General features: G+C 46.2%; 1 long non-coding RNA gene across 1 annotated transcript in view; it reads left to right on the plus strand.

Annotated features, from left to right (window-relative positions):
- The window catches only part of LOC147731153 (uncharacterized), a 117,553-nt gene extending 104,146 nt beyond the window's left edge, over positions 1–13,407 (plus strand). Inside the window, exon 6 of the long non-coding RNA XR_015308620.1 lies at positions 12,997–13,407. This is a non-coding gene — a long non-coding RNA (uncharacterized LOC147731153). The remainder of the gene's footprint in view (positions 1–12,996) is intronic.
- Positions 13,408–25,085: the final 11,678 nt, after the last annotated feature.

Here is a 25,085-nt window from a genome sequence, read left to right on the forward strand (position 1 = left end):
ACCGCGAGTGTGTGAGCGAGGCCAAACGGACAGGGCTTCCATGCGAGTTCACATGCCTCTTGTGTGTATAAAAGGTCAGAGACCGATCAGAGCAGCAGATCAAGAGAAAGAAGCTCCTGGTCACAGGAACAGCACGAGGATTGCGCTCGTGAAAGCCAAGGATACAAAGGCCTCTATCAAGCATCACAGCTGATTTTCGACGGTAGATTTGGGAAGAAGGGCGGCACACCTGCCCAGCCTCGACGACGCTCACGATTGTTTTTGGGCTGATGAATGAGTCACTGAATTTGAGCTTCAACTAGTTCCAGCGGCCATGTGTGTGTTACTATGCAATCGCCCCGAAGGGCGCAGGGGTCCCTTGAGTGAGCTGTCCAAAGTGTCCATCCATCATCCTGGGCTGTAACTATTTTAGGATGGCGCCGGCAAGCTGCCAGTGTCATCCTAAAATAGTTACTAAATTAGCTTCATGCTCGAGCACCTGCTTTATTTTATCTATCAGTGCTTCCTGTTGAAGCTCACTTAGTAACTATTTTAGGATGGCACTGGCAGCTTGCCCGCGCCATCCTAAAATAGTTACAACAACAACTTCAAGCTTGAAGCCTTCAACTTTTGCCCCCCGAATCCGCCGCTCGCGGATTTTTGGTAAATTCGCGGGAGTTTGCGGATTTACCGAAAATCCGCGAAATCCACGAGCGGAACAGATTTTGCGCTCACGCTTAGTTATATTTACTTAAAATAGGCACACAATGCAATACCGTAATCTCTGTTTATACACAAAGCATAGCACAAAGCATAGTTAAAGGATTTCAAAACTCTTTTGATAACATCCAGTTGAGTATTTACTTGGTCAGTTACCTTTTCCTTTGCTGAAAAAATATCCCAATTTGCTGATTTGCCTCTGGACAGGTTGTTTTGGTATTTCATTTCCATGTGTGAAGAACTGCTACCTGTTGAAAGTAACCCCAAAATAATATCCGTTCTGCACAATGCAGTCGACCACAACTACAGTACCCTTCCGCAGCTCCACTTAAATTGGCACAAAGTAACAAGGTCCCTAAAACCAGTAAATCATTTAATAATGAAGCTCATTTATGAAGTTTGACATGTAACCAGTAAATTCTATAAAAGTTTTTTTTTGCTCTTAGGGTAAAGTTAAAGTCAATACCGATATCATGACTGCCTTTACAAATATTTCTCTGTCAGGCTTCAGTGTTGCAGACTCATGCGAAAGATCTTTGTTTTTTCATTCAATGAAACATTAAGGCAAGTTGTGAAAGTCTGGGGGATCTATGGCACATTTGAACTGTCTACTAACAGTAGTTCTGGATGTCTTTGTGAGCCTGTGTTACTCCAATTTGTAATCATATATGCATGTGTAAATGTGGCAAGAGCTCTTTGTGGATGCTTAAAGTGCCACATTGCCATTTGTTTTATACACATGTAAACTAAAACATGTTTCTCAGTGACGAAACTCCTGCTCCATTAATTTCAAATGTGCTCCCTCCACTTTACCACTTTACCACCTTTCTACTCTGATTACAGGCATGCATTCATCAGACAAGTTGGAAGTTTATGGATGCTAACAATCTTGCAGGTTTCTGAATGGCCACCTCTTTTGCTAGGCATCAATTTTGAAATCCCTGCGCACCACCTCAGTGAAGATTTACTCCCTCTTAAAATGACTCCTGTATGGTATAATTTTATCTGTGAGTAAAGTTGCATGGTGCAAAATTTCTTTTTGTTAATCACAAAAATGGATTTGTACTCATTAATGATCCTTTTTATGCATCCAAGTTAAACTTTGGTGCATGCATAGCTTTGTGTGTCTGGCCTTCAATTTCTTTGTCCTGATTATCAATAAGGAACCTTCGTTTTGTATGGGAAAATCCCACCTTATGTTAACCATTCACTACGTGAACATTTTCATTGTGTGTGGAAATGATGTTGGATTCATGTTCAACCTTATTATCCCGTACTTAAAGCAAAGCATTCCAAGGTAAAAGATGCAAACAGATTCTCGGTGAGATCTACACAAACAAGACACTTGTGTTCTATTACAACAGATAACCAGTAACTCAAGATTGTAAAGGATAAGGCTTGATATGTTCAAAACAAGAAATCTGTTCCACCTTTTCTTACATCCCTCCTCATGGCCCAGATGATGTTAGTCTTTTTCGTGCATTTACACAAGAAGGAATTTATGCATTTTAAATCAATAATAGTAATCACAATGGGCAGGTTATTTTCCACTGTCTCCCTTATATGCAAAAGTACTCTCAATGTGGATCTGACAGAGTTCCACACCAACCTATTCCTGGGATAGTTCAATTAGATTACTGTGACACATTATGTATGACCTTCCATCGCATACCCACATATGCATTTCCCTCTATTGGCCTATTTGAAAGACATCTTTACCTAGAAGGACTAACATGAGCAATGAGCGATTGAGCCTAGAAATGTATATGTCCTTCTGTGTGCAATAGCTAGGGAATGTAACCCCTGCGAAAGAGCCATAGTAACTATAAATGAAAATGGCACTATATCAATTGTGGTTATGTGTTGAATTGAATTTAAATTTCAGGTTAACTGTAGGCCTTCTGCTATGGTAAAAGGAAGTAACTTAGCCTAGGTGCAGCATGCTTTCTGCATACTTATCATTACAATAGCCATTGCTACTCTTGAGCTCTACTGGACGGTTAAGGTGATCTAATACAAGCCAAACCTCGATTTGTGTGTTGGTAAGTGAAGACAAAAAGGAGGACTGGGAGCTTTCTTAGACACCCAGTTTAAATGCATTGAAGTATTATGAAGTAGTAAGGTAGATATTGTGCAGTGTGAGGCTGAAAGAGGAGAATGTTAGAAGCAATGTAACTCCATGTTTCATTAATTTATTCAAAGTAATACTTGAACTAAGCTTGTTTTAGACGTATATATTTTCCAACAATTTTAAAATGACATTATTTTTCTTGTGTGTCTCTGTAAATGGTGTGGAAAATTAGAGAAATTGATGTACATAAACAGCGTTCATTTCCCTTTTTCCACTCCTCTCCCTGTAAGCACCATGAATACCATAAAATATTGACCGCATCACTCCGCCAGTAAAAGCCCGTACCCATATGTACATGACAGCCATTCTAGGCACCCTGGCCTTTTTCCCGCTCATTAGGATCACCGGCTTCCCTCCTGCGCGTGTTTGAACCCCCCCCCCCCCCCCCCTCACATCCATAGACCATGCAACCCTCTTCCTCTGCGTGGCCCTGCAAGGAAAAGCAATCCTCTTGCTTGACCCACGCAAAGTCCCCCATTTCCTCTTGAAAAAGCATCCCTCGCCTCAGCTGACATAACCCCCCAGCTGTATCTGACTGCCCCCGTTCTCTCATGTACAGGTCACAAGATCTCTCTCTCTCTCTCTCTGTGTGCAACTCTGTCCCTGTGCTCACCCTGGCTCTCCCCTCCTCCCTCACATGGGCAAGTCATAAACCTCCTTCTTCTGCAAGACCCCGTCCTTGGTAGTCACGGCCGCACCTGACCAGCACCTCCTTTCCCTTCATGAATAACCCCTCTGTTAGTAAACCCTCCCTCCGCGATGGACTGTCCACATGTCCGAGGCCATCGCCTAAGCCGGAAGATACTGTTAATGCCCCTTATTGTATGGAGTCACTCCTCTTCAAAGAACCCACTATTGATCCTGGCTTCCCCACCCCTTGGGATACGATCAGGCGCACATACCCTAATAATCAGCAGAACACTCAGCTGCGTCACTGCCACTTCTCTTATCGACAGTTCAAGGGTCTCTATTGTAAGCATATGTGGGGTAGGATTGACACGAGGATTATGGGGATGTCTTTTCTTTGTGTCACAATGTCCTGATTGTAATGCCAAGTGTTTTATAAGGTATAAAAGACGATGTCTCAGCTCACTAGTTAGAGCACCTCCCGAAAGACACTGTGTTTCGTGTCCGAAATGACAGGCTCTCCTCATGAGTAATAAATCCTGTTCTTATGATTCCTGCTTCCAGCGCCCGTCTCTTTATTTGGTAACTATTCAGAATGGGAACTAAGAGGCGACTTGCGCCAGCAGCCCGGGCATCGATAGTAATATGGGCTCACTTTCAACAATTGGCGTCCCAACGCGGGGTCCATCAGTGACATAAGGTCCGGTAAGAGAGATCCAGACGAAGAAGTGAACATCTAAATGATCGGAGTATACCTGCCTTGAGAGGGCCCTCGTCCGGCTGCCGATCGAATGAACTTCACCGATTCTGAACGGACCTCTCTCGAGTGACCTATTGTCCTGACTGGAAACCCATAGGAATGCTACACGGAGTAAGAGAACGATCGGGCGCTGGAGGAGGAAGATAAAGAACTATCCATATGGTCCGGTCCGGGTAAGATTAAGTAGGGCGTTTTACGCCTGATTGGTAGGATGGTTTCATCCATCTGATTGTTTGATTGATTGTATTGGAATCGGTATTTGAATACTGATATTGTTTGGTTATTGGTTCATTTAGCTTTAGATGCTACTTGAAATATTGGTTCTCTTCTTGAGAACGAGACATTCTCTGTTTGCAAACAGCGACGAATAGGAACGTTCGTCTCTCTTTGCAGATAGAGAAGGGTAGGTAATGCAGACTTTTGTCCCCGTTGTAATCCGTCATGCCTATCTTTCTCCCCACTGAATGTTTGAAATCGATTAAATATCGATTGTTGCTCTTTGAGATCTTCCCTGTCCACAAACAGAGACGAATAGAAATATTCTGTCTCCCTTTGCAGATAGTGAAGGGCAGGTAATGCAGACGTTTGTCCCCGTTGTAATCCGTCATGCCTGTTTTTCTCCCCACTGATTGATTGATTGACTGGACATTGTTGTCCAAGGAATTGTTTGTTTGAGGTATTTTCTGTTTGCAAACAACGTGGAATAGAAATATTCTGTCTAGTCTTTGCAGGTAGAAAAGGGTAGGTGATGCAGACTTTTGTCCCCGTTGTAATCCGTCAGTCCTACCCACTCCCCACTGATTGACTATTATTTGGGGGGTAGCTCACCTGGTCCGTCCAGGAGGCTACCCTAATGGAGGACACATGCCCCCACTTGTTGGCCATTTATTGGAAGTAACCCATCTGGTCCGTCCAGGAGGCTACCCTAGTAAGTGGAGGTACATCATTTGGTCCGTCCAGGATGGTACCCTAACGAAGGATATGTGTTCCCCTCTGATTGATAATCTAGTTCCAACCCGGACCATTTATTGGAGGTAACTCACCTGGTCCGTCCAGGAGTACCCCTAGTGAAAGGGCATATAAAAATGAAGTGATCACCGTACCCTACTAACAGAAAACTTTAGCTCGAAACACGCTAAGGAAAAGAAGGAAAAATAAAAAGAAATCGGGCTAAGTCAGTAACCCCCGATGAGCTTTCGACTTCACTAAAAATAAGAAACATTAGAAACAGTTCGTAATAAGAAATATAAAATGGCGAAAAGTTTGACAGCAAAAATAGCCACGAGGTAGCTAGGCTTCGCTGCCTATTCCTGCCCCCAACATGTCTGCCTCATTGTTTGCCACACCCAAATAATGGTAACATGAAATAGATACAAATCAATAAGACACCTACCCCCATTCCGGAAGCTCCCGAAGTGCAACAGCTCCACGGTTACGCCCATCCAGAAGGCGAGGCCTCGATGCGTGCAGGGCTCGGCTGGCCGCGGTCGGAAGGGGAGGCTGTAGGGCGGACGGCCCGAGGAATCATGGAGGTCTCCCTTTCCCTCTTCTGCTGCCCTGCAGACCACGGGGGGGGAGCTGTCTTGCCTCAGCCACCGACCACCCCCCACCCCCTCTCTTGCCTGATCTGGCCATCGTCGAGGACCGGAGAAAAGGCGAGGTCGGACAACCCTGAAAGTTGCAGGTAGTCCCGCCACATGGACAACCCTGACAGTTGCAGGTAGTCCCGCCACATGACCACGCCTGAGAGTTTCAGGTAGTTCCGCCACATGTCAAAAAGGGGGGGGATGTCTTGCCTCAGCCACCGACCCCCCCCCATCTTCATCAGCCGGCACAGCCAATACCGAAGTTCTGGAGCCGAGGAGCGGCGCAGGGTCGCTGGAAGGGGGAGGCGGCGCGAACGACCCTCCCCCACCTCCCTCCAGGTGGAGGCTTCCAGCGACACCCCAACGCTCTTGCTTAAAGAGGGTCAACATCGAAAAGCGGTCTTTTGCCCAGGACGGGCACACGCCCCATGTCTTCTCTCCTCAACTTTGAAGATTCTATGAGAGCCGGGGGGCACCCCGATCCCTCCGCATGGGCGCCCCCGTCCCCCTCACTGGGAACCGCGACATCGACGCACTCCTGCCAGCACCAGCCTCAGTTTGGAAATGGCTAAAATACAGCCAAGGTACAGACTGGTTCAGTTCCGGTGGTACACCAGAACGACCCGGTAGGAAAAATTGTTACCGCCCTCCTCACTCTTTGACTAATGGTCCATATTGTTAGACTGTTACCACATTGCGAAAAACTTTTGAACTACCAACGGAAGGTTCTGGTCCTACTACGAGTCAGTGGAGGCAATCTGACTCTACTGGGACTTGCCTGACCTCGCCCAAAATGGCGCCGACACAAAATGAGACTTTTTAAATAAACCTTGTTGCACCCTGATTGCTCAGCTTTGATGCCCCGAGATATGTATGCAGTTTTCGGACAATGAAAGTAGATAAGAAGGATATTGAGTATGTGCTTGGAAAAGAAAGCGATATAAGATGAACATTGATTATGTGTTGGGATGATGGACTGATTGAGAGTGGGTACTAATTATGTGTTGGCAGCTATGAATCGGTATGAAATAGGCACTGATTGAGCATTTAAAACAATGAATTGATGTACATTAGATATTGAGTAAAATAGTAGACTAATGAAATGATATTATTGAACGCTTGACACGCATTATACTTGCCGCTTAAGAAAGTTCGATATGATTTTCATTGCACTGCTGCACTTTATGAAATAAATAGCCACCGACTTCACTCCTCATGCCCAGTTCCAGTCTGCTCCGTAGCCGGCCCACTGAGTTGTAGGCCCGTATTTGTGCGCCAACCTTTTCATTAAAGTTCTTTGAACACGTAAATGTTATCGTAGCGTTTGTATTTATGAATGTTATTGAAATGTATGGCTACTGTCACCGACATAAAATACGTGCAGTATGGCTAAGGTTGAAGGGTAAAGGGGCCCGGTGCTTAGCAACTACATTCTGTGTCATAGACAGCCGGAAAAGTGCTTCAGACGCCCTTAAAAACGATGCCGAAGAAATGCCACTTGACCACCACCCTTGCACATGACCTAAAGAGCCACGATCAAGTGATTCATGTAGATACGCAGACCATCAACAATTATCTATCTAACACTGCTGGTCCCTCTGGGCTTAAACGCCAAGATGGTAGAGAATGCACCCTGTGGAGATAGGTCGAGTATGTGGTAGGTAAAAAAAAAAAAATTCTCGGATTTATGCAAGTTGATGTATTTTGGATGTTGCCCCCACCCCCTTCCTTCTCCTCCCTTCTGCAGGTCGCGTCGGAACATCGGCTGAGGAATGGAAGAGCGATGATCGAACGACCGACGATAAGGGAAGGAGGAGCTTTGAGCATAGTACTGACGCTAGACTTAGATATGACTGTTCCTCCTTTAGAGCATAACGACTGGGAGGATGGACTGACATAGAAACTTTACGGGTACTGTATGACGGAAATTGACTCGAAATTAGCACGCTAGATAACGCGATTATGACATTTAATTAGATAGGGAAAGGACTAGGAAAAATCCTGAGGTAAGGGTACCCAGGCACCACCCGTCTGGGAAGTTAGAAACGTTGCTGATATTTGAAATGTACCACCTCCTTCTCACCCTCTTATAGATGTAACCAAGCTATCTGACTGTTCTCCTGATCAATACCCTCTGTTGCCTCAGCCTGGGGAACATCCAACCAAAGGAAGAAAATGAAAAGTGGTTTAAGATCCACCTATGGGCAATAGCCTGACCAGGTTAATTTCTGACCGGCTGAGCGAGGTGTAAGTATTGGCAATTGGGGGCGCTCGCAAAAGTAGCAAACGAGAAGAAAAGGAGGAAAGGTAAAAAGAGCTCAGCCCATGGATAAATAGGATATTAAAAATGCGCAGCATGCGCAAGGAGATTTTTGTTTGGCCAACAACTGTTTTATGTTTTGTCGTGAATGTCTTCTATATGTAATACATGTACTGTCTTCCTTTGTCGGAGTTTGTGTGTGTGTACTGTAGGGATTTATGTCCTCCCTCTGTTTGCGTCTCTCCGTTACCTGACCCCCCTGCTGTTCTGCGTTGTGAGCGCACTAAATGACCTATTTTCGTACACGTCTCTCTCTCTCTCTCTCTCTCTCTCTCTCCTTCTCTCTACATGTCATACGTGTACCGAATGGCTCGTTTAGATTGCGGACGACTCTCACTCTCTATGAGAATCTCCCTATTTCCTCTTCCTCTTTGTGGTAAAATTGTGCCCCACCGGCACCAGTCTGATTGGATATTTATTGAATGCGAAGGTGTTCAGCGAAATTGACCGAAACTAAAATGATCGTATCTCGCCATATTCCTACCTCTCCTTTCTGCAAAATGAATGAACTCGAATTGGCTGAGAAGGAAAGGACAGGTAAGACGACTAAAGTCCCCCAATCTGGCCTTTTATAGGGGAACTGTATGTAAATGGCACCTTATTTTTTTGTTCATCAGAGACGAACGCCAACGTCTAGGTTGACCTCCAATGCCCAGATTGCCCCACCCCTTTGCACCCAAGCGCTAATGCCCGAAGCATCCCCGCCCCACTTGATTGACCCCAGCTGCTGTCCCGGATATAAACATGATGACCATGAGTAACTGTCGTCCCTCGAGAAAAACCTGTTTTACCCTGACTCTCGATGATAGCGCCCCCGCTCTGTTTGAAAAGGTTAGCCAGCCTTGAAGGGAAATGTTAGACTGTTAAGGCTCAGGTTAGAAAGACGAGTCTCCCTGGAGGTTCCGAAATGTTGAGTTTGATGAAATGCACAGTTGATAAGAGTCTGACTTTTCTCCATATGTGACATGTGTAGACTATGAATAAAACTTGGCATGAACTCAGTAGGAATGCTGACATATGCACTGCTTGGTAATGAACCTCTGACTGTGACCGATGAGCGTATCTCCCAAGTGCGTAGGATTGAGGGAAGAATTCACGTGCATAAATGTCTTCCCCTGACCAGTTCTCTAAAGCTTGTTTTGTACCTATTTCAAAGATATACGATCACCGGAGGAGAAGGGTCGGACGTGACACACAGCCTGGCCGCAGATCATGGGACACATGCGACCTCGACCAAAGGTGGAGCCCCAGCACGACAGGAATACGGGACGAGGCAGCACTCTCCAATGTGGTAAACGAAAGGATGAAAGGCTGCCCTGAAGCCCTCTGTCCGCCTACCCACACGTGCCTGAAGCTTCCGTCCCCCTCTTCAAGCCCGGTTGATGGGCTTGCTTGCTTGTTATCATTTGCTCCCTTGGTCCCTTTGGTGTGTCCCAGGAAAATCTGCCCCCACTCCGCCCTCTCACTCCCATCGACTATCGAAACCACACACCCTCTTTTCCACATGACTTCTTGTCGAAAGGAAGAACAGCATCCAGGTGGAAATGGGGTACGCCGCAGGAATATGGGTGCCGAGCATAAGGCGCCACTAAAAGGATTGGTTAGGGAACAGGACTGTGGTCTAACAGCAGAGGACTGACCGCACCCTGCAACGCGTAAGGATGGACCCGAGCTGAACCTATAGCTCCACCGCCGGTGCTCAACAGCGCCAACGAAAGGACACGGACTAGAGCCTACCAGTGATGGCTCACTGCTAAAAAGACTAGAGCCTACCAGTGATGGCTCACTGCTAAAAAAGACACTGTGACGAAGAGATCTTGTGTATTGAACTGAATTCCACCCTCAACTACTTGGTCAAAATGTTCATTGGTCACATTTTTAAGTCAGAAACATTTATGCTATGTAGTGCTTTTGAAATGATAGGAACTCGACAACTGCAATTTCCTATGTGCTGCCTTCTTCCCATCACATCAACTGTCCATGATTATATGCCAAATGTTAGTATCGACAAATGCTAATTCTTCAACCACGCCTGTTTATCTGTACCCCCTCAAGTACAAAAATGAACTCTGTAATGTAAAAAGGGGCGACTGTGGAAAATTAGAGAAATTGATGTACATAAACAGCGTTCATTTCCCTTTTTCCACTCCTCTCCCTGTAAGCACCATGAATACCATAAAATATTGACCGCATCACTCCGCCAGTAAAAGCCCGTACCCATATGTACATGACAGCCATTCTAGGCACCCTGGCCTTTTTCCCGCTCATTAGGATCACCGGCTTCCCTCCTGCACGTGTTTGAACCACCCCCCTCACATCCATAGACCATGCAACCCTCTTCCTCTTCGTGACCCTGCAAGGAAAAGCAATCCTCTTGCTTGACCCACGCAAAGTCCCCCATTTCCTCTTGAAAAAGCATCCCTCGCCTCAGCTGACATAACCCCCCAGCTGTATCTGACTGCCCCCGTTCTCTCATGTACAGGTCACAAGATCTCTCTCTCTCTCTCTCTGTGCAACTCTGTCCCTGTGCTCACCCTGGCTCTCCCCTCCTCCCTCACATGGGCAAGTCATAAACCTCCTTCTTCTGCAAGACCCCGTCCTTGGGAGTCACGGCCGCACCTGACCAGCACCTCCTTTCCCTTCATGAATAACCCCTCTGTTAGTAAACCCTCCCTCCGCGATGGACTGTCCACATGTCCGAGGCCATCGCCTAAGCCGGAAGATACTGTTTATTGCCCCTTATTGTATGGAGTCACTCCTCTTCAAAGAACCCACTATTGATCCTGGTTTCCCCACCCCTTGGGATACGATCAGGCGCACATACCCTAATAATCAGCAGAACACTCAGCTGCGTCACTGCCACTTCTCTTATCGACAGTTCAAGGGTCTCTATTGTAAGCATATGTGGGGTAGGATTGACACGAGGATTATGGGGATGTCTTTTCTTTGTGTCACAATGTCCTGATTGTAATGCCAAGTGTTTTGTAAGGTATAAAAGACGATGTCTCAGCTCACTAGTTAGAGCACCTCCCGAAAGACACTGTGTTTCGTGTCCGAAATGACAGGCTCTCCTCATGAGTAATAAATCCTGTTCTTATGATTCCTGCTTCCAGCGCCCGTCTCTTTATTTGGTAACTATTCAGAATGGGAACTAAGAGGCGACTTGCGCCAGCAGCCCGGGCATCGATAGTAATATGGGCTCACTTTCAACAATGGGAGAGCAAAAGAATTGCTGAATACAATTATGCATATCTAAAAAATGCAGTGCCTGTCGATTAATACCCAAACACATTTAAATCCAAATTTGCCCCAAAACGTGCTTTTGGTAGAAACAGTTGTAACAGGGAGTTCATTGGTTTACCTTTAATTTACTTTGTACCCAGAGAATCTACAAAATACGGGGAAGAGATTGAAAAACTCTACTTTCAACTCATCCCAGCCTGAGATCTTAACAATATATCGGTGTACTGAAAACACTTAGGGCCTTATGAAGAGTTCAGCAGACAGGCTATTTAAAGTTGGGAAGACCATCCTTTTTTCGCTGGTGATACTCCTGCTGGCTCTGCCGGGAGAAACCTTAGCTCGACGGCCGAATCAACTTTGAGCCATCAGTCTGAGTACCTCAGACCATCCACCCTATTTAGTACGGACATTGTAGCATAGCATAGTTTTTTTCCTGTTCGGGACCACCATAAAAATCGTGGCAATCCCTAACAGAAAAAATAAAGACCACCTTCCTGTGGGTCCAGGACACAATTCTTTTGTTTTTCCGAAACAAACGCTGTTGTGTGAGTTCATTTTTAAAAACCTGTTTGACAGCATGAACCATGACAGTCACCCAGCAAACTTTGTGCCTTCAGAGGAGCAACCATGGTTGTAGCTTCTCTGAAGGCATGAGGATCTTAGTCTGCCCTGCACCAGGCAGGTGAAGATGTCTTTGCCTTTGGAGCCTGTCTGGCATTCTGCCAAAGTGGCAGATGGTATGAGCAGTTCAACAGGTCGCCTGCCAGAACTCTCAAATAAGGCCTTTAGCTTTGTATTTACTGAACGGATTACCTTTTACTGTGTCAGATTGCTCAATGGGTGCAACACAAAGGTTCAAAAAGAAGGTAAAAAATGCAAAAACACAAGTTACTTTTTGAAAGCAAAATCCATACAACATGCCTTACTTTTCCATTAGTAGAATGTTTGTCGAAGAATCTGAATAAAGTGCCTAAAATCTCAACAAACTAGTTTCTAATCCTTCTCAACACATATCTATGTATAATTAATTTTATCAATTTTATTTCAACATAAACAGTCTGATGCAAGAAAATGTTGTATTTCAACTAGGCACATCAATCACTTCATGTATAGTATGTCAAAACTACCTTTGTTTGATGAACCCTGGTGAGAAATATTTAATGAATGTTTACCAAGAATTACTCTTTGAGGTTTGTAGTTAAACAATGTGATACCTGCGTTCAGGAACAAACTAGTTGAGCAATTAGCCCACTCCAGATAATTCTTTAGAGGTTTTAGTACCCTGGCTTGACAGAACCTGCTGCATAGTTCATGGAAACTGCCCTTATGATTAGGCCTAATTAAAGACCCTACATAATTTATTATGTATTTAAGTAACATTTTGTCTGGAAACGCAGTTGCAGTGCAAGCTTAACTGCATGTTCCTATAGATCCTTGGAAATAAAACCACCCTAGCAAGGAAATCTCTGAGGGAATAAAAACAGTATCATTTTCAGAGGGTAAATGCATCACTCATTGTGTTATCGGGTGCGTCCATTAGCTGGGTCCAAAGAGACATAAAAAAAATGACTTTCTATGGCAGGTGTTCGTGGTAAGATTATGCTGAAAAATAATGTCTATTGCATTACAGGTGCAATTTTTAAAAGAGGGCTGTGGTGATGACAACATATGTCGCAGCAACCTGAAATTGGACTACAAATTCTGTATCCAGCAAGGAGATCAGGAAAAGTTTTCTTATTTACAACTGTAAGTTCAGCATCTTCTGTAAAAGGACAGTTTTCATCATGGGGCTTGTAGAATATGGTTAGGCTTTCCTGTTTTCAGTTACCATTTTTGGTCAATTCTGGTGGGGTTTTTTCCAGTGTTTTCAATACCTTAAAAAAACTCTGGTTATCATTGGTTGCACATTTTCACGCCATTAAAAACAACAGAAACAGTGTTTTTCGTGTGTTTATGGAATGTTTTGTTTTTATTGTTGCTTGGTTTCTGCACGGATAGTGCTTGTGTATAGACAGCATGTGTACATGGTATGTGACGTCCAAATACATTTTTACAAGAGAGGGTACGTGTGTTGCTGCACTCTACCAGAATTGAATACTTAATTAATCATCTGCAGGGGCACGATTTAGGTGTCACCCTGCGCTGCATTCGTTTTAAATTCTTCTCGCATTTCAGGGAGGGGGCACGATTGAGGTGCTCGCACTGCGACCCAATTGACCTTTTAATTGTTCTCTGAGCATTGCTAGCTCCTGGGGTGCACACTGCTGTGAGAGGGCAGGGGGGCACTTCACCAGGCGCCTGCACTGCGTGCTCTTTTAAAATCCTTGTGGAAATAATTTGTGCCGCTGTCACTGCACTGTATTTTTGTGTACTCCCACTCCCCGTTCCTCCCCGAGCCGTGCTCGTGGTGTGGAGGGAGGTCTTACTTTCTCTTTTTACTCACTTCTGGCGGAAGTGGGGGGAGCGGTCTAGTCTTCCTGCCTCCTCCTCCCTACATAACGCAGGAGAGAGCCGGGCACTGGATCTACTAAGAGAGGGTACGTGTGTTGCTGCACTCTACCAGAATTGAATACTTAATTAATCATCTGCAGGCGCACGATTTAGGCGCCCCCCTGCGCTGCATTCGTTTTAAATTCTTCTCGCATTTCAGGCAGGGGTCACGATTAAGGTGCTCGCACTGCGACCCAATTGACCGTTTAATTGTTCTCTGAGCATTGCTAGCTCCTGGGGTGCACGCTGCTGTGAGAGGGCAGGGGGGCACTTCACCAGGCGCCTGCACTGCGTGCTCTTTTAAAATCCTTGTGGAAATAATTTGTGCCACTGTCACTGCACTGTATTTTTGTGTACTCCCACTCCCCGTTCCTCCCCGAGCCGTGCTCGTGGTGTGGAGGGAGGTCTTACTTTCTCTTTTTACTCACTTCCGGCAGAAGCGGGGGGAGCGGTCTAGTCTTCCTGCCGCCCCCTCCCTACATAACCGATGTGCTGGCCAATGCGCAGCGGACGCGCGCAGCGGGAGTGACGGTGGCGCGCCGGAGTCGTGCCAGAGTCCTGCCCGTCTGCGCCCATCCGCGACCAGACGGGACTAGGGGCCACTCCCCTTGCCTCTCTAAAATCCACACTCTCGTACTCCAGTGAGACCCTGACGAGCCTCAGGCCTTTACAATGCCTGCATCACCCTACTCTGCCATGCCATCTGGCCCCTCTAAGCTGCCCAGAGTGCAATTTATCTTTATCATCCCTTCCCTCTTCGCTTGACATCACCTCCTCTACTTTTCTGCAAACCTCATCACGGCACAAACCCCTCAATTCCCCCTCATGACCTCACTTTCATCAGCCTAAATTGCAGGTCCTTACCGAAACATAGGAATGACATCTTTGACCTTATCACCTCCGCTCAACCAGCCGCTATGTTTCTCACGGAGACCTGGCTGAACAACAGCTCTGGCCCCGACATATCCTCTGCCCTCCCAGATGGCTATACTTATGTATGTAAAAATAGAGTGGATATGGAGGGAGGCGGTATAGCAATCATTTTTAAAAGAATTTACTCGTGCCAGTGGGAAGATCTAGCAATTCCTAATTGCGAAGCCGGCCTGTTTAAACTGCTGCTCTCCCCAAACGACACCCTTTCTGGCACTCTCATCTACCGCCCACTCGGTGCGGCCAGTACTTGGGCCTCTTCATTTCCGGATTACATTGCTCCACTACTCTTGCACTCAACTAATTTCTTGGTCCTCGGAGACCTTAACCTACATCTTAACGACGCATCATGCCCCACCAGCACACACCTTATACAAGATTTAGCAGCACTTAATATTTCTCTTCATAACTCTGACCCCACTCACAAGGCAGGAAATCTACTGGATCCCATCTTTTCTAACTTAGACACCATATCTTGTAACCCTCCCAGGCCCATTCCTTGGTCAGATCACTACATAATTAGTTTCTCTATAAAAACTGACCGGGCACCGCACATCCCTGAAAATTCCACGCTTCCTAGAGCTGGCAGGAACTGGAAGAATCTAGATTCCCAAAAATTAAATTCCTGTCTTGAGAACACCAGACCTCCTACCAATATGGCCAACATTGAAGAGGCAGCTGCCCTGCATAATTGGTTAACCTCTGCGGTCAATACTTGTCTCCCCCTACGCAAATTTAAACACAATGCTCATCACCCCCCCCTCCCCATGGTTCACTGAACAACTAAAAGTTGAGAAATCTAAATGTAAAAAGTTGGAACGTAAATGGCGTGCGTACTATGATCCTGGGGCCAAACAAATTTACAAAGATGCCCTTACCAAATACCATTCTCTTTGTAACATAGCCAGGGCGGAGCATGTCAATCATACCATTCTAAATGCTCAGAATCGACCTAAAGCCTTATTTAAAGTTGTGCAGAAACTATCAGGCATGTCTTGCCTGCCCAAAGCTCCATGCCTGGACGAAACGCAATGCAACTCCCTGGCAGAATTTTTCACGACCAAAATCGAAACCATCTATGCCAACTTTGGAGCTGAACCCTTATATGAATCAGAAACTAATACGCAAATGTGTCCACCCCCTCCGCCCCAGTTGACGGCATGGGACCCTCTTACTATTCCTCCTTTACATAAAATCCTGGGATGCAATAAATCTGGTACCCCCTTGGATCCCGTACCCCCCCAAATCCTTCCAACTCTTGATCTTCCTGCACTCACTCTAATCTTAGAACTCCTCAATGCCTCACTCAGAGAAGCTAAGGTCCCGAGTACGTGGAAGCACGCGATGATTGTGCCCCTACTAAAAAAAGCCAATGCTGATCCCAATAATCCAGCTAATTTTCGTCCCATCTCTCTCCTTCCGGTCTAGTCCAAAATCTTGGAAAAGCACATTAATAAACAGCTCACCACTTACATTGAAGCAGGTAACTTCCTCCATCAGTCCCAGTGTGGCTTCAGGGCTGGCTTCTCGACCGAGTCGACTCTTCTCGGGGTCTCTGAGACCATTCGATGCCAGGTAGACAAAGGGGAAACAGTGGCACTCATCCTATTGGATTTGAGTGCCACTTTCGACACTGTTTCCCATTCCATCCTTCTTAGTGCCATAAAATCCATCGGCATCAGTGGCTCAGCTCTCAATTGGGTGGCCAGCTATCTCTCTGACCGTATGTTCCAAGTTTTCTCCCCTTTCTCAGCCTCTAAAATTCATCACTCCACCCGTCCCTCAGGGCTCTATTTTGAGCCCATTATTCTTAAACTTATATGTTAGACCCATCGCCATCATTGCGGAGAAAGACAGACTTATCATCTTTTCTTACGCCGATGATACTCGGATCATCTTTTCACTCTCCACAGGTCAAAACTCCTCCACTTCATCCCTTCACTCTGGTGTTAATAACATAGCTAGTTGGATGCATGACAACAAATTAAAATTAAACGGGGATAAGACCGAGCTTCTTTTGTTTGGCCCAAGTACCACACTTTGGGGTCCCCTCCATTGGCCACAGCAGTTGGGTTCCCTACCTGTTCCCTCCAAGACTGCTCGCAACCTAGGCATCCTATTTGATGATCAGCTGTCGATGAGGCAACATGTGATCAAGGTCTCAGCCACCTGCACTACCATCATCAAGTGGCTGAGAAAAATCATATGGATGCTTCCCCATGACACCCTGAGAACCGTAGTCCAAGCGTTAATTACTTCTCGGCTGGACTATGGGAATGTTCTCTTTCTGGGTGCATGCAAGGAGGTGACGCGCAAACATCAGACGGTTCAAAACATGGCCGTCCGATTACTCTGCAATCTTCCCAGAACCTGTCACACTTCGGCCTCTCTGCATAGCCTTCATTGGCTCCGCATTGAAAACCGCTCCAAATTCAAGGCCCTCTGTATCATGCACCGCATTAAGTCAGGCAATGCCCCTCCCTACTTAAGAACTTTGGTTCATCAATATTGTCCCTCCCGCACTCTCCGTTCGTCGACCCAAGAAAGATATCCGGTCCCTCGTGAAGGACTGGGTTCTTTAAGACCCAGCGGTGCCAGGGCACAACACCTGAAACCTTCGTGGGTAACCTGCTCCGGCGTACGAATCACAGAGACACGGGACACTTCCTTCGGCGTCAAAGATTCAAGGTTTATTTGCTGCAGGGAACACAGAAGTCACGACAAGTACACCACGTGCAACTTGGGGAGACTGCTTCAAATTGGTTCTGTGGATCGCTCCTTTTATACAGTTTTTACCCATAGAGTTACATTGAACACAAAAGTTTACAACCCGGTTCCCACCATTATCCCCCAGAGGGGTCGCTTTGGTCACTTTGAAACACATGAGGTCCGGAACATAAGTGCGGAAACATTTGGCGGTTCCCAACTGTAAAAACCCATCTTCCCACCATTAGCAAATTCCAATCAGCAGTAAAACAGATCGAAATAGGAACAAGGACAGGTGCAGAGGAAGACGGAGACAGTGGGGAGATCGGAAAGGGTGTAAAAGGGGAGGTATCGGGAAACACGAGATACAGGCATCCAAGGGACGTGCCTAATGAGATGCACGGCTGAGACAATAAGTCCGTGCGGCAAGATGAGCCTCGAGCGGCGCCATCTGCCTTACAGCAGCAACCCCCTCGTCATAAAGACACTTACAAAGAACATGTGTCTTCCGCAAATATCTTGGGAGTCCCAGGGTCGCGAAGCGGACAGTGTCCGTTCGCTGGCTACTTGAGGGCAAGAGACAAAATGGATGCCGTATCTAAGATGGAACCCGTGGGTACAGATGAAAAACCCACATAACAAACGAACGGTTTAAGTTAGCACAGCGAAACTGCGCACACTTACTAAACTCGTCATTTGCGGTTCATAGATACCAGACTCGACCATATTCGTGCGAGTCGAAAACACCACTTACAATTGTCACGGAACCTCAGACGCTCCTTTTGCCCTCATGTAGGCAAGCACTAGTCGGAATCATATTCGATATTCATCAGACCATCGAGATGTTGCTGTAGCATAGCTCTGTCCAACTGAGTCCCCTTGGTAACAGGTGGTTGTCTTATACACGTTGTAGCACAGAGGCCACATAAGGCAGGACCACACTGCACACAAAGGCAACACGTGAACAGGAACACTACAACGACTCCGATGATCATCAGAATCTTCCAACCCCAAGTCGACATCAGGCCCCAAAACCATCCAAGCAGCGTCCAATCCCCTACATCCACGTGTATGGATTCGGAGATCTTATGCAACCTCGAGATGGCTTGATAGACAGTAGGAGCATTATCTGGAATGAAAATGCAGCAGCTCGAATGGATCACCTTACATACCCCACCACGATCTGCTAAGATGACATCTAAAACCATACGGTTTTGTAACGTCATAAGTCTCTCCGCCTGAAGTTCAGTGGTGATATTACCAAGGGCACTGGCAGTAATATTAGCTGTCGATTCTACCACTCGAGTCAACTGTCTCAGGTTCCTACTATTGACCATAGGTCCCCAAAACGGGAGGAAACCCTTAAAAAAATCTCCTGCCTCTTGACCGGCAGTATCCTCTTCGCTAATTACGCCTCGTACAACTCTAGTCTTATGATAATCGGCATCTACAGTGAACGTCGGAGGCAACAGATTTGCGATGAAGCATGAGCCCATGAAGTCAGCGGGCAACCATGCATATGCACGATCATAGCAGATAAAGTATGTACCCTTGGCAGCCAGAAACACAGGGGACGAGACCATCGGCAGAATGTAATTTTCAGTGCAAGCACTTGCTCCAAGTCGGGCTTGCGATCTTCGGCCACGACCCATAAGACAAAAATTACCAGTGTGGGGTACGACCCATATTGGAGGCGAGCTTTTAAGCTGCTTTTCGCTAGTGAACGCACTATATTCACCTCTACTTAGGACCCTATAAGCTTGTATCTCTTCTTCGGGAATAAGCGAAGGATCATAGATATCACTATCTAAATCCTCTATTGCTATCGACAAAGGTTTTTGATACGAGGTAGGACCAGAGTAGGGGGAACGTGGTTCTCGAATGGGGTGGAAACCCAGTGCGCTTCGAAACATTGTTTGAAATGCTCGAGCTGACCCTTGGGAACTATACGGTAACACCAGATATGGAATTCCCTTATCCGTAGTATGTGGCATCAACCCACACACCCAACAATTAGTAGTGTTAACCACTAACTGATGCTGATGAAGGAGCTGAATAAAGGAATTGTTGCGGAATTCTACACGTCTAGCCTGCTCGTGTTCGGGTAACATATGAAAGGAGTGAGGGGAAACAGTAGAGGTAAGTTTAGGATCAGGAGTAGGAGTAGGTGTAGCAGAAGGTAAGAAGTAAGACAGCGTGTAATACACCCCACCCGCCAATAATGCAGAAGCAGTCAGGAATAATACAAACAGTTGGAATATAAAACATTTGGTGCGACTGAGTTGCTGCAGCTTGAATCGGTGAACCTGAGCTCCCTCCAAATCATTCAGCTTCGAGAATGCCATTCCCTACGACCGTCCGCAACGTTTCTTGACGCACTTCGTTCTGTGTAGCAATAGTCAATCCCTAGGAGTTCCCAGGAACCGACGGCCTTTAACCTAGTGTCAAGACCTACTATCCAGAAGGAAGTACGCGCGCGGCCCTACGGCCTTCAATGCACAATATGTATATATGCAAGCACAAAGTCTCTCAGCTGTGGAAGCAAAAAGATACAAGGAAGGAAGCTCAATATATATACAAGAATAATTACAGTAATACGAAAGTTCAAAGCTGATCACGGAAAACGGGATATTGCAGTTATCAATTCAGCAAAGCAAGATTTTTATTTGTCCTTAGTGCGAGATCGAAAAAAGTATCGGGTTTTCCCAGGACGTGTCTGCTCGTCAAACAAAGGATCCGTTGAAGGGACAGCGTCCTGCTGATCAGTTGAGTGTTCTGGTCTTGAGTCTTTTGATGCTAATTGTTCGACAGTGTCTTTCTGCTGCGCTGAGGATTCTCCAACAGGCTGTGCGTCGCTAAAAGGCACAAACGCCGGCAATGTTTCTGTTTCAGTTGATGCAATGCCTCTCCTTACCCACGAGTCTGCTGGCAACGGAATGGGGACTTTCTTGGTGTGCGTAGCATGCACCCAATTCTTCCGCCCCTCAAGACGAACTGCAGTCCTCGTGGCAAGGAGCACTTGGTAGGGTCCGGTGAACCTCGGGTCTAGGTTGTTTTTGCGTGAAAAATTTCTCGTCACCACCCAGTCTCCGGGGTGGAGCTGGTGGCCTGGACCCTCCGTCTGCGTCGGCAATGCTTCGTGAACCTGTTGGTGAATTAACCTCAGTTTAGCAGTCAAGTCATGTAGATAATCGATCAACATTGGGTACTCAAGATCAGAGAATATTCCTGGCCTAGGAACCCCCCACACATTCGCAGGACGGCCGAACACTATTTCATAGGGACTAAGCCCTATTCGGGAGTGTACAGTCGCCCTAGTTGACAGTAATGCTAAAGGTAAAGCGTCAGGCCACGAAAGACCAGTCGTAGCCTGAATCTTCGCTAACTTTAGTTTAAGGGTGCCGTTGTACCCTTCAACCAATCCAGCTGACTGGGGATGATTGGCGCTGTGGAATTTCTGATTAATTCCAAGGCCCTTACACACACTCTTCATCACACTTCCAACAAACTCACTTCCGTTATCTGACCACACGACTCTAGGCATTCCATACCGAGGAAAATATTCCTTCAGTAGGATTTTCGCAGTAGACAAAGCAGTATTGTCTTTGAGGGGATAGGCCTCGATCCATCGGGAGAATGCGCAAACCACAACTAAAACGTATTTCAGGTTATTGCATCGCTCCATATGGATGAAGTCCAATTGAATCACCTCAAAGGGATATGAAGGAGGAGCAAAACTGCCAGGAGGAGTTGGGGTTCCTTTGCCAGGGTTATACATCATACACACCATACAATTCTTCACCAGACGTTCAGCACATTTCGTAATGCCATCATTCTTCCACACCGGAGATAACAATTTACAAATACCTTTCGCGCTAATATGTGCTAACCCATGTGCCATTGTCACAACGGCCAGCACATACGCATCCGGCAACAACCATCTTTTCTGATCAGACAAATCAATCCAACAACCATTCGCATCCAACTTTCCCGTACTTTCTTTCCACTTCGTCTTTTCAGTCTCGGTGGCTTCATTCTGAATTGCTTTCACACTTTCGATAGTGTCCTCGCACATACTCGATTCTGTAGGCCACCTAACCGAACTCGTCACATACATTCGAGTGCTAAGGTTCCGGGCAGTCTCCTTAGCAGTCTCGTCCGCAAACGCATTACCACGACCAACATCATCCGTCACCTTACGATGCGCACTACATTTAACAATCGCAACTTGCGTAGGCAAAGTCAGTGCATCCAAAAGGTCATTCACAAGCTGGCCATGCTGAATCTTCGTACCGTGCGACGTCAAGAAACCTCTCTCTCTCCACAATCGTCCAAAACTGTGAGCGACGCCAAACGCATATTGGCTGTCGGTAAACACATTCACACGTTTCCCTTTCGCTAACACACATGCTCTAGTAAGAGCAATCAATTCTGCAGCTTGGGCAGAATTCTGATTCAACCTCGCAGTCTCAACAACAGTATTCAACGTTACAACAGCATAAGCAGTAGTCACATCGCCATTCGGCAATTTAAAACATGACCCATCCACATACAAAGTGCCATCCGGATCTTCCAATGGGGTGTTTTTAAGGTCCACTCGACCTTTCGTTTCCTCTTCAGTCCTCAAGTAGCAGTCATGTTCTGCTACTTCATCTGACTCTGTGCTAATTGGTAACAAAGTTGCCGGGTTCAGAACGTTACAAAGTTTTATCTGAATGTGGCTTGCCAAGAGCGTCAACTCGTACCCAGACAACCTCGCACTCGTCAAGTGCTGAGTTTTCGTTCGATTCAAAAGAGTATCGACTGCATGCGGAACCATCACCGTAAGCATATTATCCATGACCAATCCTGCTGATTGTCGGATGGAGACCGCAGCTGCCGCTGTTGCTCGTAAACAACTCGGCAATGCTCTAGCTACTGGGTCCAAGGTCGAGGAAAAATATGCACATGGACGTTGCTTACCACCAAAAGGTTGCGTTAAGACACTCAACGCACAACCTTCCCTCTCGTGAACATATAACGTAAACGGCTTACTGTAGTCAGGAGTACCTAACACAGGAGCCGAACACAATGAATCACGCAGTTCAGAAAAACTTTTCTGACATTCTTCCGTCCATGGTAAAGGAGTTGAAACATCCTTGCACGTAAGAGCCACTAATGGTTTCGCTAGCAATGAAAAATTAGGAATCCATTGCCTGCAGTACGACGTGATACCTAGAAAGGCACGCACATCTCTTTGGGTTTTTGGCACAGCCATTCGCGCAATCGCTGCAATTCTCTCTGGGGTCAATCTCCTTCCCTCCTTTGACAATAAGTGACCTAGATAGGTTACTTCTTGACAACAATATTGGAGTTTAGAAGGTGACACCTTGTGATTTAACTCACAGAGATGTTGCAGCAACGATACCGTAGCAATTTTGCAAATGTCCTGAGTATCCGCAGCCACCAATAAGTCGTCGACGTATTGGATTAAGGCCGCACCAACCGGCAACCTAAACACATCCAGTTGACCCTTCAAGGCTTGACTGTAAATAGATGGACTTTCACAGTAGCCCTGAGGAGCGCGTTTGAACCGGAAGCTACGTCCACCGAGAGAGAAACCGAAAAGGTCCCTGCTCTCCTCGGCAATCGGGATGCTGAAAAACGCATTTTTCAAGTCAATCACCGAAAACCATGATGCAGAAGCTGGAATCAGAGTCAGTAGCGCCGTGATGTCAGGCACAACGGGAAATTGAGGAACCACAATTTTATTCACCTCCCGTAAATCGATAACAAAGCGATAAACAGGCGGTTTTGAAGGATCAGTACGTTTAAGAATGGGCAGCACAGGGCTGTTGCACACGTTTCCCCGAGTCTCTTCAATAACATCTTTCTCGATCAAATCATAGATAATCGCCAACAGTGCTCGTTCACCATCAAGGGCGATACGATATTGGGGAATACGTGGCAATCGCACATTAGATTTCAACTGTACGACATAAGGGGAGATATCAAGTAGGCCCACGTCATTCGGACCCGTTGCCCACAAAGACGCAGGAAGAGAACTCAATTCCGGTGGAAGCTTATCGAGAGACAAATACATAGGTGAGACAACCCTCTCTCCTAACGTAAGCTTTACACCCGCAGGAGAACAATATAAAGTCGCATACAAACGTTTAAGCAAATCCAGGCCCAAAAGATTTTCACCACAACCTGTAGTCAAAATCAACGGAGCTTCTAGCTCACGTGGCCCAATTTGAAGGGGCAAAGGGCGTGAAACTGGATTGCTAACAGGGGCGCCAGAGAATCCAACGGAAACATTTGTTAAGCCAGACAAAGGTGCGCCAGGGAGTTTCGAATGCATGATAGAACTTTTCGCTGCACCAGTGTCCAACAGAAAAGGCTCAACGACGCCCGATGTAGCAACTGCGACGTAAGGCCCTCTCTGATCAACCGGAACTGATACCACTCCCTCTCCTTGTCTATGGCTGTCCTAGTAATTACTGTCGTCAGTTCCCTGATCGACGTAATAATCGTCTACATTGTACTGCGCAGATCGTCCTTGCGATGATCCACGTTGATCGAAACAATTATTAGAATTGGATGAATTATCTGAACGATCGTTCTGAGCACCACGACCTCTACCACGTGATGCCTGCTGTGAAGCACCACGACCTCCTCTAGACGAATTACCATTGCTACGTTCATTTAGAACAGGACAATTGAATTTAATGTGTCCCTCCTGTCTACAATAAGCACATTGATTGTACCCTAACGAGGATCTTTGGGAGGAGGAATCATTACGTGTTTGAGATCGGTTCGATTGCGACTGATCTATTCTGTTGGGGATTATTCTGATTTGAACGCGGAGGATACGCTTGTTGCAACAACACTTTAGTTTTTAGCTCTTTCGTCTTTTTATCAGCACGGTCGTTCTCTTCTTTCTCTCTATTCTCATAGTATTGCGCCGTAGCCAATATCTGAGCTGAAGTAGAAACGGCCCATGCGCTTTCCGAATTCTTTAACTTATTGCTCAAATCGGGCAATAAATTCGAAACAAATTTGTCCACAAACAATCTCTGACCACCCTCAGTACCCATATCTTGTCCACTATGGTCGATGAATGCTTCCTCGAACCTCGTAAAGAAGTCGGAAACACTCTCATCTTTCTTTTGCTTACAAGCTGACAATTTGTCCCAGTTTACCCTCATAGCTGGCATAAGCGTTTTCATTAATGTTATTATTCTTTGAGGGAGAGCAGTAATCAACTGATCGGGTTTAGTAGCAGCCGTTTGTCCGGCATCTGCCGCTACAATGGCAGCCCAATCGCCGCCTAATTCATTCGGATGATTTTCCTGCCGAATCTTAGCCCATACCGGTTGCGGTACGACATTGCCGAACAACATATCGATATCGTAAAGATTCATTACCGTAGCATCTACGAGCTGCGATAATTCTTTGTAGTACCCTGTAGGATTTTTGCGTGGATCAGGCAAAGATTGCTTGACCTGTAGCACTTCCGATCGTTTCCATGGGAGGTGTATCCACACTCTCTGGAAATGCGCCACTGTTGCAGGGTTAGCATTAGGATCAGCTGGTATCCAAACCGGTGGA

The sequence above is a fragment of the Lissotriton vulgaris genome, chromosome 2_1, assembly GCF_964263255.1.
Source record: "Lissotriton vulgaris chromosome 2_1, aLisVul1.2, whole genome shotgun sequence".
Taxonomy (NCBI): Eukaryota; Metazoa; Chordata; class Amphibia; order Caudata; family Salamandridae; genus Lissotriton; species Lissotriton vulgaris.